The sequence below is a fragment of the Dama dama genome, chromosome 18 (genome assembly GCF_033118175.1).
Source record: "Dama dama isolate Ldn47 chromosome 18, ASM3311817v1, whole genome shotgun sequence".
NCBI classification, from domain to species: Eukaryota; Metazoa; Chordata; class Mammalia; order Artiodactyla; family Cervidae; genus Dama; species Dama dama.
The window spans coordinates 90,401,137-90,421,024 of NC_083698.1; the positions used below are offsets into that span (position 1 = coordinate 90,401,137).

At 40.9% G+C, this 19,888-nt stretch overlaps 1 protein-coding gene across 1 annotated transcript in view; it reads left to right on the forward strand.

The window, feature by feature from the left end:
* Positions 1 to 1,591: 1,591 nt before the first annotated feature.
* The window catches only part of MKLN1 (muskelin 1), a 377,600-nt gene continuing 359,303 nt past the window's right edge, over positions 1,592 to 19,888 (forward strand). The window contains exon 1 of the mRNA XM_061165822.1: positions 1,592 to 1,725. The gene's annotated coding sequence lies outside the window, so the exon portion shown is untranslated. The remainder of the gene's footprint in view (positions 1,726 to 19,888) is intronic.

The following is a 19,888-nucleotide window of genomic DNA, read 5'->3' on the forward strand; positions in this document are numbered from 1 at the left end:
TACTTTATTTTCCCCTAGAGCAATGAGTTTTCTATCAGGTCTGATTAAATTTTACCGAGGCAGAAAGAAGAACCAGACTTGTCCCTCTGCGAGTTCAGCCAGTTCTTGGGTGGCTCAGAAATGACAAAACAATAATAACAGAAATAGAATCAGGCATTTGATACATAATTACCATCGTACCAGCTTTAAAGCTTTTCTGGAATCAACATTCCTCCGGTAACTGTTGATGATGCTTGCAAGAGGCAAATGCAATGCAGTTTTTCTCTTCCGCAGCTATATTAGGACTTTGTTGCTGACAACAGTAAAAACTTGTTTGTGTCAGGAAGTGAGGTACGACGATACGACCTGGAAGGTACAGACAAAACCAAAGTGGCAGCTTTTGCATTACTTCTGACCACATTCTCTCAAATAGAAGCAGCTGATCTGCTGTAAAATGCGTAGCGTGTTTGGTGGGAAATCAAATAATCAGAAAAACACATTTTCCCCTTAATCATAGTGGATGTGCTAGATGCTAGAAATTACCTATAGATTTATAGTTTGTATACAGAGAAAAAGTCTGTGCCTTTATATATTTTGAACCAATAACTTTGTCATCATTTCTAGCATTTAACTGAAGCATTTAACAGACACTTTGAATGACTTAAGTCCAGTTATGTGTGAATCCATAACATTAGTTTTTAGAGCCTTCCGTGTTATTGAATCACAACCCCCAATCCTAAACCTCTGCCTTAAAGATTGTGTGGATCATAGGATTTTATCCTGTAAATCCAAGCTAAACGGCTCTTGTGATGTTTTAGTTCATGCTTTTCAATTTATAAGGAAAACTCCCTGTTGGACTGGCAGCATTATGAAAAACTTCATAGGAAACTGAAGAGTGGGGCGGAAGATCATGTTTTCTTTGCCTTGACTGTATCTCTTTCCATCTCATCAGTTTCCCTCTGATTATCAGCCATGATGCATGATCTCCACTACATCCCTTCTGATTCCTTAATATGTCCCTCAATATTTACCTTACTATCTAACGCCTAATTCTTCCATCCCTTTCCCCTTTCCTGCTTTTGCCTCCCAATTCACCCTGTGCCGCCTAGATATTTAGCTCAGGCCCCCCCAAATTCTCCCTCCCAGTCCTCCTTCCAAAGCAGGTCCCCTCCCCTTCCCAGCTCGGTCTCCCTTCTCTGCAACTCTACCTCCTTACCTTTCTTTGACCTCCTTTATTCTCCTTCACAGTCTGGCCCTCGACTTCTCGGCCTCTTCTTCCCCTTCTTCCCCTGCAATGACCTGCCTCAGTTGGGATCTCCTTCACACCCTTCTCTTTGGTCCCATCCCTTCTGACGCCGAACCCCCAGCTTTCCTCATGGGCTTGGCCTGGTCGGCTTGAGCCTGATTTTGTTCCCATGCCCCTGGGCTGGGAAAAGAGTGTGTGGTGCAAAGCGGGGGCAAGCATCCCCCTCGGCGGTGGCCCCTGCCTGGTTCCCCCTCCGCCCCTCCCGAGTCCCGGTTGCGGCGCTTCCTGGGCGGATGGTTGGGACTTGCTGCGGCAGCTGCGGTTCTGCTGTGTCATGCAAGAAGGAGGCGGCGGCGGCGGCCGGAGCTGGAGGGGGAGGAGGGGAGGAACCTGATCTCTCCGGTAGCGAAGGGCTGGAGGCAAACACCGAGTTCCCCCAGAGCCGCCCGGGAGCAGGGAGGGCTCCGCCACCCCGGGGGGCCCTCCCCGCGGGGCAGATGGTAAGTGGGGCGGCGCAGGTGGTCGCCTTGGGAAGGGAGCGCGCAGGGGGTTAGGTGGGGAGGCGGGGAGAACTAGGAATCACCCTGGCCAAACTGAAGGAGCCCAGTGTCCAGCTGAAAGGGACCCAGGCCACAATAAGGATGACCAGTGGCAATAGGTGCCGTTCGAATAACGCCCCGCAGGTGACCCAGGCTACACAGAGGAGTACTGCATCCTGAACCAAGGACCGAGCTAGAGGCAATGATTCAGAGTCAGAAAACCATCATCCCATCAGCCCTGGCGCTTTAGGGTACAGCTGAGTAGCAGAAGTCGACATACACTCTATTCCTATAGCCTGGCTGAGCTTTATGGGTTGTCTTGTTTAAAACTAGGAAAGGGTATGGAAACCTGCCCAACCTCACTTTAGTCACAGACATAATGCTCTTGGCCAGTGGCCTTGGACAAACAGCCTCTGGTGCAATTAAACAATCAATAGGAAAAATAGCTTCTTTCCCTTCACCAGCCTCCTTTCCCAAGCAGCTTCAACCAGAGTAATTTATTCTGTTTAAAGGAGAAAGAAAACTATGCCTTACGGTTTCCCTCCCACCTTACCCTCTGTCAGCCTCAGTCCTACTACACAAACTGCCCACCCAAGTTTCAGACTATGATTTACATTCGATGAGGGGACTGTCTTAAAGTCTGAAGAATTTTCACCTCTGCTCCCCTTTACTGGGAGGGGATTCAGAAACGTAGAACTAAAAGCAGTGAACATGGGGACATGGGGACAGGCTGGGCATGTAGGAAAATTGCTTCTTTTACCTGAGTGCAGTTCTCAGCACAACTTAACATACACACACACATATATATTATATATATGTATATATATTATTCTTGTGCATTTTGCTCCTGGAAATCAAAGCACTTTCTGCAACATCATTTTTTTTTTTTTAAATGTCAGTCATACATTAGCAGTAAGGGGTTGGCGGGATTAACTGAAAGGCTAATGACTGTCTCAGAAGCACGTGCTGTTGCTAGGGAACTCAAGCTCGTCCTGCTTTCTGATCACTCGTATGTTATGTGGAAATCAAACTTCTCAGGGTGGTATTAAAATGAATGGCATTTGGTTAAAGGAGTTCTCGCTTGTGTTGTAGCATCCTGAATTATTATCGACTCCCTCACACCCACATATCTTGTTTTCCTAATTTGATTTCTGTATGTGCGTCACTACCAGGGACACGCAGACTAGACCAGTCAGGTTCACTTCCTGTTTCTCAGAACTGGTTTATATTTGGTCTCATAGCTTTAGCTGGTAAAATATTATCAAACTGATACTCTTGGAAAGAAATCTGTGCTTGCCGTGAAAACCAATTATCCCAATTAAATTCTAATTCCCAGAGAAAATGTCATAATTTGAGGAATAAGGTATACTGCCAGTTGCCATTTGAGAAAACCATTCTTGAAATGTAAAGCCTAGAAAAACCCATCATCTTTATTTCTTTTACCCAGAATCTTCATTCCTCAGCATTAGAACTAAAACAAACTCAATTTGAGGGGAGGTTTAAGTATGATATTTCTAAAATAAAGCTCAAAAAATACACACTGGTGCTGGGGAAATCATTTAGACTAAATAAGGCATAGAACTGAATAGAATCCAGGCCCCAGAAGTACAAATAAGCTTGGGTTAGCGTTGGGGCACTCAGAGAACAGAGTGTGATTACAAGGCTACAGTACAAATAGAAGCCCATCTCTTTGTGCTAATTGTCTCTTTTACCAATTCTCCTATGTCCCTGGATAAGACAGCCTTGCTTAGTTTTCAGTTCCTTTCTCTTTATAACAAGGATATCAAAAAAGGCAATATCATAAAGATAAGCACTATGTAAATAGTTAGATAGGTTCTGATGTAGATAATTTGTTTGGATGGAAGATAATAGGGTATCTATGTCATTGAGAAGAGACCAGCCAACTGAAAGGTAGGAAGTAGTTTAATAGGCTGGATGACTTTGGGTGAGCTCTACAAGTCTTCTCCTGTCTATTTCCTCATGAAAGCTAAACAGAAGTGCTGGGCTACAGAATCTTTAAGATTCTTTCTATTTATAGAACTCTGTGTTATACTGAACTCACTACATAAAACTTTCAGTTTTAGCTGAATTTTGCAATGTTAAATTTTGGCACTGAAATTTTAATACCTATCCATAGAAACCTTGGAAGAAGTCATAATGGGAAAGAGTATGCTGTTGACACATCACTTTATAGTGTCAGTTGCCAGACGGAATAAAATCTACCTGACTCCCAATGTACTTAACTCTGCTTACTTTCAGGTGTCGTAGAAGGAACAGGATGAAAGGTAGAAAGGATGTAAAAGTGTATCAAAAGATCTTTCAATTTAGATGTATTTAACCCAAAGTACTTTGATGAGCAGAATGGTGGAATGATGAATAAAGGCTATTAAAGAAATACATGATTAACTGAACTCTCATGGAGTTAGTTATCTATTTGCCTGTATTTTAATTAGTTACAGGCAAAAATATACCTAGATTTTTAAAATTTTCAGGCTCAAGATGTTAAGAAGTAGCATGAAGAAATGTGAGATTTGTGCCAGACAGAGAAGATCTGACTTTGAAACCCAACTCTTCCACTTTCTTTATTCATTATTGAGTGCCTGCTATGTGTCAGGTACCGTGCTAGGCACTGGGAATACAAAGATGAATAACACAGTCTCCTCTGAAGGATCTTGTAGTTTAATGAGGAGACAGATAAGTACATAATTGATCACATAATACTAGGATGTTAGCAACATGGGAGCTCATTGGAAAGGTACATACTTAACCTTCACTGGGCATAGTCACAGTCCCTAACCATAGAGAATGAATTTAGAGAGTAGATCTGAAGCATAAGTAGAATAATCCAGACAAGTAGGCAACTCAAAGAGAAATGTAGACCAGGCAAAGAAAGTATTATGTGTAAAGTCCTGAGGGTAAGAAGGTGTGCCCATAGAGTTGAAGGTGAAGGACAGAGCCCAGCAAGTAATAGATTCTGTCTTGTGTGAATGCATAGCAGAACCCAGAAAGATCAGCAAGGTCTTGTATTATGAAACGTCTTATATATCCTCCTAATAAGTTTCAACTTACCCTAAAGCCAGTGGAGAACTACTGATGAGTTTTAAGGAGCACAGTGAGGTGATCAAATGTCCATTTTATAAAGTTCACTCCAGTTTGGAGAATTTATTAGTGTGAGCAACACAATAAGCAGGGAGACTATCTCGGAGGCTGTTTCAGCATTATGGGGATAGACGTGATGGACATCTAAACTAAGGAACAAGAATAGAAATGGAGAGATGAGAAGGATTCAAGAGAAATTGAGAGTATAGAACAAATTGAACTTTATTATTATGTCTGCAGGATTAAGGAACAGGAGAAGATGTACAGCTCAGATAAATGGAAAGATGGTGGTACCATTCACCAAGATGTAGAGATATAGGTTGAGGAGGGAATTTAGTTTAATTTGAAACATGGTGTTTGAAGTATCCATAGGATATCAAAATGAAGCTTTCTACTACATAAATACACAGGGGAGCCGAGAGCTCAGGAGAGAAAGATGTGCTGGAATCGTCAGAATGAGTGACAGTCCATGGAAGTAGATGACATCCTCAAGATAAAAGGTATAGAGTAAGAAGAGAGAAGGGCCTGTTCTGAAACTTTATGGGAATGCAAACATTGAAAAAATGAGGAAATAAAGACACAAAAAAGAACAGCCAGAGAGGCAGAAGGACCAGGAACAAGTAGTTTCGGACAAGTCAAGGAGAAATTGGCAATAGTCTGAAATGCTAGAGAGAGGTCAAGAAAAATAAAAATTCCTTGGTTTTAACAAGGTCAGTGTTATGTCCAGAAAGAAGGAGTTTATTAGGAAAAGGAGATAGTAACCAGACTGCAGTGGACTGAGGAGTGGATATGAGTAGAGGCAGTAGATGGAGGAAGTTCTTTTGGATAAGAAGGACTAAAGACTAGGTAGGGAAGGAAAATGAAAATATTGGGAAGAGAAAATCATGATCTGTGAGGTTAAGGATGCATAGGAAAGCAAGGAAATAATATAGTAATATGAAATTCTGGGTACTTTTGGGCTTCTTCCAATTGAATGACATCACCATCCACCATTTGCTCAAGCCAAAAAGCATGTAGATATTCATAGTTCTTCTCCTTTTCCTCCATTCTCATGTCTCCTCCATAAAGAATTTAGGTCCACTCTAACCCTCAAAAACATTTCCAAAATCTGTCTCTTTCTCTCTCCACTGCCACCACCCTAATACAGACAGCATCTTCTGGGCTCCTGTAATAGCTTCTAATTGGTTTTCCTATTTCCACTTTTGCCTCCTCTCTCCACAACACAGCTAGAGTGACATAAATCATAAAACATAGATCATATCACTTCTCTCTTAGAATCCTTCCTTGTCTTCCAATTGCACTTGAAATAAAGTCCAGACTCTTGCGTGGCAGAAAGCCTTCTGTGGCATCCCAGACCACCTCTCTTTGATCTTGTCTCCCACCACTCTCCTCTGACTCCAACTGCAGTGGTCTTTTTTTCTATTACTCGAATGCATTAGATTTGCTCTTGTTTTTAAAGGACTTCACCTAGATATGTCCTTTTCCTGGATTTGATTATTCTAATCTTTGTTTAAATGTCACCTCCTCAAGCAGGTCCACCCTGACCACCTGGCTGAAAGTACCCTTCCTTGTCCCTTCCCACCCATCTTAGTAAAGTTCTGTTATTGTGTGTTTTTACTCTTATAAATGAGAACCCTCCTAAAATGTAAACCCCATGAGGATTCCTGGCAGATGGTAGGTACTTAAAAATGTTCACTGCATGTTTATAAAAGACAAAAGAGAAGAGCAATTGATTATCAGAAACTAGAGGCATCAAGGACCAGAGCCTGATGTGGTTCAGGAATGGCCAGTGATGGTGGATTACTAGACTTTTAAGGTTCCAGGTGTGGAAGAGTTCTTAGCTGTGTCACCCAGGATATTCATATTCTCTGAGCTTTATTTTGGAGTTAATAATAATACATGCCTCATAGGGCTGTTAGGAAAATTAAATGACATAGCACAGATATAGGTATAGGCAGTCTTAAGCTATTTTCAGGTAGTCAGGACTTCTGCAAATCAATTCATAATTTCTACATTGAGCTTTTCATATGGGCTCCCCTACAGTGGAGTTAACATTTGAAGTAGCATTGACATACATACACTACCACATGTAAAGGAAAGAGTGGGAAGCTTCTGTGCGGGCAGGGAGCTCAGCTTGGTGCTCTGTGATGACCGAGGCGGGTGTGATGTGGGGGAGGGACGCTCACGAGGGAGAGGATCTATGCATATAGCTGGTTCACACGGTTAGACAGCAGAGACTAACGCAACACGGTAAAGCCATTGTACTCCAATTGAAAAATAAATTTTTAAAAATTGAGGGTTACTTTTTATTGGGGAAAATTTGATTAAATTCTGAGTTTTAAAAATTACTAGGATTCTGAAAGAATATGGAAATTGGATAATTTAAGAAAAAAATCAGAGCACTCCTACAAATCAATAAGAAAAGCATCAAAAACTCCCGCAAGATTGGGCAAAAGGTATGACAGTTAGCAGTTAAGGAAACACAAATAGGTCTTTAAAATATGCAAAAATGCTCAGCCTTTCTCATAACAAGTAATATGCACATTACAACTGCAATAAGAGAGATTTTTTACATACTGTTGTTGTTCAGTTGCTAAGTTGTGTCCAACTCTGCAACCCCATGGACTTCAGCATGCCAGGCTTCCCTATCCATCACCATCTCCCGGAGTTTGCTCAGACTCATGTCCATTGAGTTGGTGATGCCGTCTAACCATCTCATTCATCGTCTGCCACCCTATTCTCCTTTATTTTACTTATTGAGTTGACACAAATCAAAAAGTTTAATTAGCATGCTTAGTTTGCCAGGCTGGGGAGTGGGTATTATTTTACTTTGTCAATAGTATGAAAATTGATATAACCCCTGTGGAGGGTAACTTGGCAGTATTTATCAAATTTCTAAATGTACAAAGCCTTTGGCCTAGCAGCTCCATTTTTCTATATTTATCCAATAGATCTACTGACAAATATTGAAGAATGACTCTTCTAGTATCTTTACTGAAGCATTATTTATGGTAGATAAAGAATGAAAACAACCTACACGTCCATTGATAGAGAAATGGTTAAATAAATTATGGTACAGTTATACAAGTGAATGGTGGGCAACTGTTAAAAATTGTGAGGCATGGTTTCCTCATCTACAGTGATAGTGTGCTCAGGAAGAGAAATGATCAGAGTCAAGAGTTATTTTAAAGAACTTGACAATTGGATGGAATTGGTGAGTTATGGAGAGGGAGGTAGTATCATGACTGACTTGAGATTTCTTCAAAGATGGGATGAATGAGCAGAGACGTCAATGATTGAGATGGAACATCTTGGGACGGTTGCAGAATTGCAGTATCTGTCTAAGTGGAGATGTTTAATGCAGTTTCATTATATGGATTGGAAGTTCAAGAGAGTTGCTAGAACTGGATTTATAAATTTGAGAGAAGATTACGTAGGGAGGGTAGATATAATCAAGACAAGCAGGCCCATGATTAAACTCTGATCATTTAGAGATTGAATAGAGAGGGAAAAAAAAAAAAGACCTGATAATGGAGACCAAGAATCAGAAACCAGAGAACTAAAACCAGGAGACTATGGGGCTAAAGCCACCAAGAGAGGAATATATTAAGGAGGATATATTAAGACTATATTAAGCATTTAACATCAACTTATGTTAAATGCTGCCCCAAAGTCCAGGAAGATCGCTATAATTTGTTTTGCTCATAAACCTAAGCTCCTTGAAAGTTGCAATTATCTGATTTATTTTTATATCCTTAGGGCATTCCCTGTACCTCGCAGGTATAATCAATGATCAGTGTATTTTTGTTAAATTGGAAAGACAAAGATACAGAAAGATAAAGAGAAATAGAGATACAAAAAACGGCAACAATAGTTACGTGTCTTTGTGTCTCAATAAATAAATAAAGCATATTCTCTTGAACTGTACTGTAAACCAAACTTGATCTTAGAAAGATCCCTTGGTTTTACTCCCAAGCTACATGTTAATTGAGCTCTCACAATGCCACGTTGCTGGGATGTTAAATGCCTCCTTAAAATATGTTGATAAATAATATTCACCTGTGTCTCGTCATTCTGAGTCATTTTTGTCTTTATTTAGGTCCTGGGTGATGACAAAAAGAGCAATTTGCTTTTCCTCACCAGTGTGACTCCATCATACCACCTTGAATCAGTTGATGGAGTCTGGAGAATCCATTTCTGTGCCACTACGTTTCTGTAATACACTGTAACCACTCATAAGGATGCCCAGCCCCAGTTTCCCATCAGAGAGAAAAATGGCTTTGGGTAGGAAGAAACATACTACCTCTCAGAGAAACCACCAGCTTCTCAGTTTGTTATTGTTTCTGCCAAAAGCTGCTACTGCTGTCAGGAGAGAATGGAGAGGATGCCAAAGGAGGAAAGAGTTTGACTTTGTCCAGAGAATGTGGAAACCTTCTACACTGCAGAAGAGATGTCATGACTTTTGGGTCCAGGGTCCTCTAGTTAGATACCAAAGTAATAGATGTCACTTAAACAATATTTAAAATGTTATAACATTCTGTATTACTTGGTGAGACCAGAGACTAGTAAATTTTTCTGTAAAGGGTAATAGTTTAGGCTTTGTGGGCCACACAGTCTCTGCCCCACCTACGCGGCTCTGCCTTTGCAGTGCTAAAGCAGCCATAGACAATAAGGAAATGAATGACCTTGGCTGTGTTTCCAATTAAGCCTTATTTATGGAAAATGAGATTTGAATTTCATATAATTTTTGCTTGTCATGAAGTATCATTCTTCTTTTGATCTTTTTCAGCTACTTAACAATGTGAAAACCATTTTTAGCCCACAGGCCATGCGAAAACAGGGGTGGGCTGGATTTGGCCCATGGATGTTAGTTTGGCAACCTCTGATTTCAGACAAACAAGAAGACCATGTCTTGAGAAAGATTTTCAGATTCAGAGCTCTGAAGAAAATAATCTGTTTCATATATACCCTTTATTTTAACTTCTCAAATTTATTTGAACATGTAGACACATTTGCCTACATCTGACTTAGTGTGTCTCCTCAGTTCAGTGTTGGCCCCTTCTCAGCCATGTAATGAATGAATGCATGTCAATGTAGTGTTTCTATAGAGCAAACTGAAGAATTCTTATCACTTGTCTATATCAACACCCAAACCAAGAGAGGACATAGTAATTCTAATCACATTTTTAAGCTACATTAATTCATTCAGTAAATACTTATTAATGATCACTTTCATATACTGCAGTACTGTTAGGGAGTTAGAGATAAAAGAGGATAGAAGATAGATTAAAAAGTCTAGTGGCTGACAGGTGTCAGTGAGAATTGTTTGAATGTATTACAGTATAAATATAGTCATTTAAGCCTCAGATAGGCAGGCAAAAACTAAGTTTAAACCTGAGCACTTTTGTGTCCCAGATGTGTGACCTCAGGCTGATTACATAAACCATATAAGCTTCATTTTCCTCTTTTTAAAATGGGCATCATAATACCCACCTCCCAAGGAGGTGCTGTGGGAATTAAATAAGACATAGTGTATGTAAATCAGCTAGCATGGTACCTGTACACGGTAAGTAATAAGTAAGTGAAAGTTGCTCAGTCGTGTCCGACTTTTTGTGACCCCATGGACTATACAGTCCATGGAATTCTCCAAGCCAGAATACTGGAGTGGGTAGCTGTTCCTTTCTCCAGGGGATCTTCCCAATCCAGGGATCGAACCCAGGTCTCCCTCATTGCAGGTGGATTCTTTACCAGCTGAGCCACCAGGGCATTAGTTGTTGTATTGCACCAATATGAAGGTACATAATTTGTTCAAAAGAAACACACAATTAAAGGCAAAATAGAATACCCGTGTGAGTTAAGAACTTAGGAATACAAGTGAAAACTCACAAACCTGAACATTGATGGCTGGCAGAGCCATCAAAATAAAAGCAGAAGTGACGTTGTCATAGGAGCTTACAATAAGGCAGCTGGCTAGTTGTCTTGCCTTTGCCTTCCAGATGGAACATGATGCTGGGTTATCTAAGGGGCTCTGCCTATAGTTCTAGCTCTCCAAGCTCCCCAAGATTTAAATGCCAGTTCTGATTAGAGAGAAAGTATGTCATCAGTATCAGCCCCAGCATCTTGCTTCCTTCTAGTCGGGTCAGCTGTGAGCCTTTGACATCTGCAGGTCCCTCCTATTACACCTCCCACTCCATGTTTATTCAATTCTGTGCCTCCACCTTGACCTCCACACCTTCCATCTCTAGTCATTTTGCCTCGCATCCAGATTCCCTTTAGATTTGGGACATTCTCCTAAACCCTGGTCTTCTTGACCTTGATTCTGATGTCTTGTTTAGCTTATCACTGACCAGTCCGAATCCAGAGGGTTGTATTCTGCTGTCCACACTCCTGCCATGGTTTCCTTTAACTGTGGTACACATGTGCCTTCATGCTGGACTTCTTAGTATTAGTAGCTTCTTGAACTTCACCTTGGTAAGAGACATCAGGTCTTGCATAGCTCAGCTGCCCTAATCCAAACCAGCTTCTGTATTCACAGCCCATACCCTAGAAAGAGCTCTTCACTCCCTACTGGGCTCACACTCTCTCCACTGGCCATGTTTTGTCAGCTAGTTCTAACATGCCTTGTGATCCTGTTATGGCAACATCAATAATGCTTTCCCAATACAAATGACAGAATTAATAGCACAGGGCCACAATATAGGGGTAATGGAGAACTTCAACATCTACTGACAAGCTCATTCTGCTGAAAAGCGGGCATCAAATAAAGTTGGCATGACTTAAATTTAAACTAATCGCTTATTGAAGAGGTACTATTCTATGCTTAATTCTAACCAGCTAAGAAGAATGTGTTGGTGAAGTGGAAGTGACAGACAGCTTAAAGTAAGTGACCACGGTATCCTTGAATTTGTAGTAGCCAGAGAAGGCAATCCTTTGCTTGCTAACCGGATATAAAGAAGACTTGAGCAGGTTAAGAGAAAATATGGACATAAGGCTCTATCTGGCCAGGAACTAGGAAAGAAAGCTCAAGAGTAGTAAAATGACTTGAAATTTGAACTCTTATGAAGCCAGTGATTTCAATACAGAAAAGAGAGCACCTAAATAAAAAAGATCAATGTTGCTGCTCAAGAAGCGTCTGATTAGCTCTTATTTTTAAAGGACACTCACAGAAAATAGATAGGAGTAAGGGGAAACCTCACTCTAAAGAAGGACTCAGACCTGTGAAAATAACGCTAGAGGGCTTAACATCCAGAGACAAGTAGGCTCTGGGAAAAGTACTGGAGACAATGATTTTCTGTTTGTTTTTTGTTTATAGATATAGTAAGATAATGGCAACCCACTCCAGTATTCTTGCCTGGAAAATCCCATCGACGGAGGAGCCTGATAGGCTACAGTCCATGGGGTCACAAAGAGTCGGACATGACTGAGTGACTTCACTTTCTTTCTTTGCTATATAGTAAGATAATAAGGAGTAGTGCTACTGAATGAAGCAGACTGATGTTAATAGGTGGCTTAAAGACAGAATCATCCAGCTATAGTCTAGTTCACTAGATGCTAATATATAAGGCTTTCCCTACACATTTTTAATACCTCTAAAATCAGAAAATATCTTCAATAGATTTATTTATTGTGGTTGACTTTGGGCGGAAAGAAGTGAAAGTGAAAGTCTCTCAGTCATTTAAAACCCATGGACTATATCCTGCCAGCCTCCTCTGTCCATGGAATTTTCCAGGCCAGAATACTGGAGTGGGTAGCTGTTGCATTCTCCAGGGGATCTTCCCAGCCCAGGGATTGAACCCAGGTCTCCCGCATTGCAATGTTTGGGGGAGGGCTGTAAAAACAGTAATTAAGTGATGGTATATCATACAATAAATTGAAGAACAGAGGAACAGCAAGCACTAGAGAAAGGACTAAGACAAGAAGAAAAACTGTGATCAAAACCTCTACAAAGGGGTAGAGAGAGACTTGTTGGCCCATAGAAGCCAAGTCACTGTACAGTCACTGTCCAGGCTCACAGAGGCAGGGAGGATGATGTCTTTGTCAGTTGGAGCTGCTATAACCAGTACCATTGACTGGATGATTTATCCAAAAAAACATGTTTATTTCTCTGTTCTAAAGGCTAGTAAGTCCAAGACCAGGCTCTGAGCAGATTTGGTATCTGACGCAGATGAACACCTTCTTGCTGTATCGACAGGTAGAGAGAGATCACCTCTTCTTACAAGGGCACTAATCCATTCGTGGGGTCAGATAATGGCTTGCCCTGGGCAGGACATTTTGAGCTGTGCCTGGCTCACATCACGAGGCTTCTATTGTGTCCTGCCTTTTCTGAATCACTATGTGGTCGACTTAAAGCCCCAGCACTCCGAAGGCCAACTTAGTTAGCTCTAGCTGACTCCTTGGAGGCCTCCTCTAAGAAGATATTTAGGTCAAAGTATATAGGTCTCAGGTCACAAGCCAGGAAAAGACATTGCAAAGTGTATAGGTAAGACTTATGGTTTAAAAAAAAAAAAAAAAAAAGACAAGGGATTGCCAAAATAACTAACCAGAAAACAAAACAGCCAGGAGACAGAGACTTTACCAGAATGGATTCAGGGGAGAATTAGAGCTATGGTCTTATTTCTACTGGGTCTATGGAGCCTGTCTTAAAGAAGGAATTCAGAGAACCTATAGATTAGTTGGCCATGGAGGAAACTGTTCCAACCGCGTATGATTAGACTTTTTGAAACTGCGATATCCCTATACAACTTGAATGTAAAAGGTTTCTTACCTAAGGAAGGGATCATGTTCTTTCATGATCTTAACTCTAATTTCTACTGCATTAATAGCGGTAGAACAAATGTTTTCAAATGGCAGAGGATTTGCCATTTTTCATCAAAAGAAATGATCTTGATATTTAAAGATACAGTCCCTTACCTTAGTTGCCTTCTTGAATGCGTCCCTCTTTCTCAGTCACTCTTTTCTGTAGGACATCCATGTAGTTTTAAGAAAACTAACTCCACCTTTATTTCCAGGGTGAGGGGCATGTGGTCCAGACTTAAGTCTATCAGTGAGTTTTATCCCCTTGGCTCCAGCAACTGTGTCATGTATGAGCATGCGACCTAAATCAGTCCAATCAAGGAAAGAAAATATCAGGGTTTTTGTGGTAATGCTAAGACAAAGACACATTCCTCTGGAAGTGAATGCAGTAGCATGTAACCTGGGAGTTCTTGGCCACCATCTAGGGACCAGGAGGGGAGAGTCTGTTGAGAATGGAGCTCTCACCAGGAACTAAAGCGAAGAGGTAATGAAGGAAACATCAAATCCTCTCCACATTGTGTGAGCCATCTAGGTAAACATGCCCCTGAAGTCTTTGAACTTTTCTACTTATGGGAGCCAATAGATTCAATGTTTTGTTTAAGACTGTTTGAGTTAGATTTCTCTTTCCGGAAACCAAACCATCCTCAAAGGATAGAACAAACATGATTAATAAGGAATGAAATAAATTTTCAATAAATAGAGAGTTAAATATTAAAAATGACCCATACAAGAGAAATGATACGTGTTGAAAAATGAAAGTGGTGTAAGCATTTCTTGACCTTAGGGTGGTAAAAACCTGAGTGAAAGAATAAACGTTTATGATTTGTAAAAGAAAAACATTTATAGATTTGACTACTTGAAACTTTTCAGTTTATGTAGATGAAGCAGTACCACAAACAAAATTAAAAGATAAATGAGAGATTCTAGAATTTTTGCAACCAAATATATATATGACAAAGGGTAGTGTCCTTTATATATGAAGTACTCTTACAAATTTATGAGAAAAATACATTTAAAAAGAAGTGTAAAGAACATGAGAAAGGTAAAAAACATGAACAAGCCATGTGGGTAAAGAATATGAAAAAGCAAAAGAGAAGAAAGGGAATTCAACTGGTCAGTTAAAATGAAAAAGATCCAGAGTTAATAGTAAAGAAAAATGAAAGAAAAATGAAAGTGTTAGTCACTTAATCATGTCCAACTCTTTGTGACCCCATGGACTGTAACCTACCAGGCTACTCTGTTCATGGGTTTCTCCAGGCAAGAATGCTGGAGTGGGTAGCCATTCCCTTCTTCAGGGGATCTTCCTGACCCAGGAATCAAACCCAGGTCTCCTGCATTGCAGGCAGGTTCTTTTTACTGTCTGAGCCACCAAATAAAACCAGATATCTTTGTACCTAAGAAATTGTCAAGAACTTTAAAATAATAACTTCCATGGATAAAACGTCAGGGAAATAAACACCCTCATACAATAAGGGGCGTGTAAATTGGTTCATCAGCTTCCCTGGTGGCTCAGACAGTAAAGAATCTGCCTGAAATGCAGAGACCTGGGTTTGATCTCTGGGTCGGGAAGATCCCCCAGAGAAGGGAGCGGCTACCCACTTCAGTATTCTGACCTGGAAAATTCCATGGACAGAGTAGCCTGCAGGCTACAGTCCATGGGATTGCAAAGAGTTGGACATGACCGAGCCACTTTCACTTTCAAATTGATTCAAGCATTCTAGAGAGCAATTTGGCATTATGTACTTAAAATCTTAATATGTGCAAACCATTTAAAAGAGTAATTTCATTTTTAAGACTTTATCCTAAGAAAATAAACAGAAACACTCACAACATTTAATATAAGAGTACTTAGTAAAGCATACCTTCTTTATAATATTGAACACTTAGAGATAACCTAAAAGTTCGAAAAGACGTATTCTATAAATCATAGTATGTTCCTTTGATGAAAACTGTGCATCCAGTAGGAAGCAGATTGTGGAAGATGCCATGATATCAGACAATGTAGGTAATTTATTTTTCAATATATATGCTCAAAAAAAATATGACTGGACGGACACAGGAAAATGTTGATGGTGATAATATCTCAACAGTGGACTTACAATGGATTTTCTTCTTTGTGAGTTTTGAATATCCTAAATCCACCTCGTGTTTTGCATATATTTTTAGGCACTGGAATGCCAAGCCCAATGCTTTGGACATAGCAGGTACTTAACGAATACATGCTGAACTGAACTGAGTGATCAATTGCTGGTTAAAAAAATGCAACGAGGTTGTCTTGTGGGGTAGTGCACTCACAAGAGTTGTTTAAGCAGAAACTAGCTAGCCATCTGTTGTACCAAAGACTTCATCTCATTAAAATAAAAAAATGTCTACACCTTGCCCAACTCCACTTTCTTCCCAGCCATTTCCTGCTTCCCTCACAGTCAAACTTCCAAGAAGAGTCTTCACTTGATCCATTCCAGGTTGACTTCCAATGCTCTAGGAACTGTGCTCATCAGATCTGATCCCCAGACTTTAGCATTCATCCTACCTCAGAGAGAATTGTTTATCCTTTCTTCTTTGAAGGTCTCTTCTCCCTTTACTCGCAGACTTCACTCTGTCCCATTCTCATGCTATCTCTCTGGACCTTTCCAGTCTCTTCTTCCCGCTCCTCTTCCTCTGACTGCTGCCTGCATGCTTTTTTCCCCTCAGGGTCTTGGCAGTCTTCTCACTCTATGGCCTCCTCAGGATATCCCATCCATTCTGAGAATTTAGCTACCCATGGGCCCTGACTTCTGAACCTATATAGTCAGTCCAAACTTTGCTCCTGATCCGCAGACATGTCTTTCATTTGCCATTGGATATCCTATAGTCACTGCAAACTTAATATCATCATCCTCCCTTCCCCACCCCCCCACTTTTGCTCTCCTCGTATTTAGCCTAGTTAATGTCATTACACTTCAACTTTGGCCTCTCTCCCCTACTCCCAAGTGGCTATCTAATCAATAACTATGTCCTCAATGCTACTTCTAAATCTCCCTTGGATTTGTCACTACTCTTCATCCCCCTGCTGCTATGGTGACTCAGACCGTAATCCCTTCCTTAGACTATTACGGTGACCTTCTAATTGGCTTTCCTGGCTCCAGCCTCCCTTTACTCTAGTTCAGCCATCATCCTGCTACTACAGTTTTCTTTATTTATTTTTTTAATATGAATGACCACATCTCTTCCCTATTTAGGAACCTCTCATACCTTTCATGCTTATTGTCTTCAGTGTGAAGTCCAGCATAAAGTCCCTTAACTGTAAATCAAGGTTCTTCTCGATATTACTACAACCTCCCTAACCAGTTATTTTCAACCCACATCAGACTTCCCTCTCTTCTCTGAATGCAGTTTGCCTTTCCACACTTTTGTGCTTTCCCCCCCCCCCTCTTTTCCCTTAGAATCTACTCTCAGCCAACTTATTGCCTCCTTCAGTGCCCAACCCAAACTTAAGTGTCTCTAGGGGGAAAAAAAACCCTCTGCAGCTTCCAAGACAGACATTAGGACAAGAGATATGGTATTTAAAGCAATGATCTAGATGGGCAATTGTAGAGGACCAAGCCCAGTGGAGCTCCCAGCATTCATAAATCAGGAAGGACCCAGCAAAAGAGACTGAAAAGGAAAAAACAATAAGATAGAAGGAAAGCTCATGTGGTGTGATGGAAGCAAAGCAAAGAAAATGTTGCAGTGAAAAGAGATGGATCACTAGGGCCAAGTATTATGGCTGCTGAGAGGGCAGTAAGATTAGAATGGAAAACTGACCAGTGGATTTGACAACCAGAGGTCATTGCAACCTTCACAGGTATGTTTGTAGTAGAAGTTCAGTTCAGTTCAGTCTCTCAGTCATGTCCGACTCTTTACGACCCCATGAACCACAGCACGCCAGGCCTCCCTATCCATCACCAACTGCCAGAGTCTACCCAAACCCATGTCCATTGGGCCAGTGATTCCACCCAACCATCTCATCCTTTGTCGTCCCCTTCTCCTCCTGCTCTCAATCTTTCCCAGCATCAGGGTCTTTTCAAATGAGTCATCTCTTCGCATCAGGTGGCCCAAAGTATTGGAGTTCCAGCTTCAACATCAGTCATTCCAATGAACACCCAGGACTGATCTCCTTTAGGACAGACTGGTTGGATCTCCTAGCTGTCCAAGGGACTCTCAAGAGTCTTCTCCAACACCACAGTTCAAAAGCATCAATTCTTCGGTGCTCAGCTTTCTTTATAGTTCAACTCTCACATCCATACACGACTACTGGAAAAACCATAGCCTTGACTAGATGGACCTTTGTTGATAAAGTAATGTTTCTGCTTTTTAATATGCTGTCTAGGTTGGTCATAACTTTCCTTCCAAGGAGTAAGCGTCTTTTAATTTCATGGCTGCAATCACCATCTGCAGTGGTTTTGGAGCCCCCCAAAATAAAATCAGCCACTGTTTCCACTGTTTCCCCATTATTTGCCATGAAGTGATGGGAGTGTGGGGGACAAATACTGACTGGATTGGCTTGAAGAGAATGAGAAATGAGGAAGTTGATGCTCTTTGAGTGGGTCAAGGAGTAGATGAATGAAGAAATGATGTCTTAGAGGGACTTTGCTGGTGATCCAGTGGTTAAGACTCAGTTGCTTTCCATGCAGGGGGTGGGAGTTCAATCCCTGGTCAGGAAACTATTGTAAGATCCCAGATGCTGCAAGGTGTAGCCAAATTGAAAATATTGTCTTAAAGAGGATTCTATAATTGGTCAGGAACCAACATAGATTAGTTATTTTGAACTTTTAGAGTCTCTGAAAAGTTTCCAAATAGAAACAAGGATGCAATTTGGTGGTGCAAAGCTTTTAGTAATTAACAGGGAATTCAGAGTAGACTACCCAGGCAGTAGATTAGTCTGTGGAAGTTTCAGTGTGAGTTCTCTGTAGTGGTTGCATTTTATCAGTTACTGACCTGGTTCATAAAGGTGCATAAAGACCTTCATGCAGTACTTCTCAGAAGCCTCAGGAAAGAGCTGTCCCTGCAGGGACTTGGGTGCAAAATTTTCAGACTGTTTCCAAACCCCTCTTGCTAGTGTGTAGGGGTATTGATGAGAATCTATAAGGCTGGTTTTTGATGGCTGGGCAGTACCAAGGCTGAATGATTGAGAAGAGGTAAACAGGAAAAATCTGACCTACCCAATGTTGTGCGTTTGAAAATGCTGTATTTGGAAGTATTTCTATATAAATTTTTTATACTGACATCATAATGGAGGTGGACTAAGTATTCACCTACTTATATTTGATGAATAGATAGGCTGTTCTTACCTGCCTCCCCCTGGAGATGAAATATGGAGAACACAAACTTTGGGTAGACCAGACCCAAGCTTTGATTTTGACCTGATACCTGTGTGACATTTTTCAAATAGTGTTTCCAAAAGTACTTTGGTACAGATCCCATGTAAAATATATTTTTACTTACATGACTGAAGACAACCCAGGGACCATATATTTCCCTTCATAAAATTATTTATGTTGACATCCTGGGGCTTCCCTGGTGGCTCAGATAATAAATAATCCACCTGCAATTCAGGAGACCTGGGTTCGATCCCTGGATCAGGAAGATTCCTGGAGAAGGGAAGGCTACCCACTCCAGTATTCTTGCCTGGAGAATTCCACAGAGAGAGGAGTCTGGCAGGCTACAGTCCATGTGGTCACAAAATGTAGGACACGACTGAGTGACTAAGAGTTTCACTTTTCTCTTCACACATGTTAATGTCCAGGGCCTGGATAATGAAATAGAACCAGTCATAGAATATTGAAGAACCTGGTGTTATACCATGCTTCCTGTGATTCCCCAAATGCACAAGATGCTCTTATATATGTCTTTGCTCATGCTATATCCTCTACCCAGAATACCCAAATCTCCTTCTTCCTGGCATACATAGACCTAAGAGGCCTTCCTCGCTGGAGATCAATCCCCTCTCTATGGTCCCCAGACTATTTTCATGTGTCACTCCATCTCCACACCTACCACACTGAACTACAGTTGTTTGGTCTTCTGACTCCCTCACTGGGCTGTGAGTTTCCTGAAGTAAATGATTTTTGTCTTCTTTCTCTTTCTTTTACATCTAGGGTAATGTTTTTACATTTGGGGCACACAATCAATGCTTGTTGAATGGATGTGTGAGTGCTTGAGAGTATGAATAAATGAATGAATGAGTGAATGAATACCTGAAAAGATCAGAAAA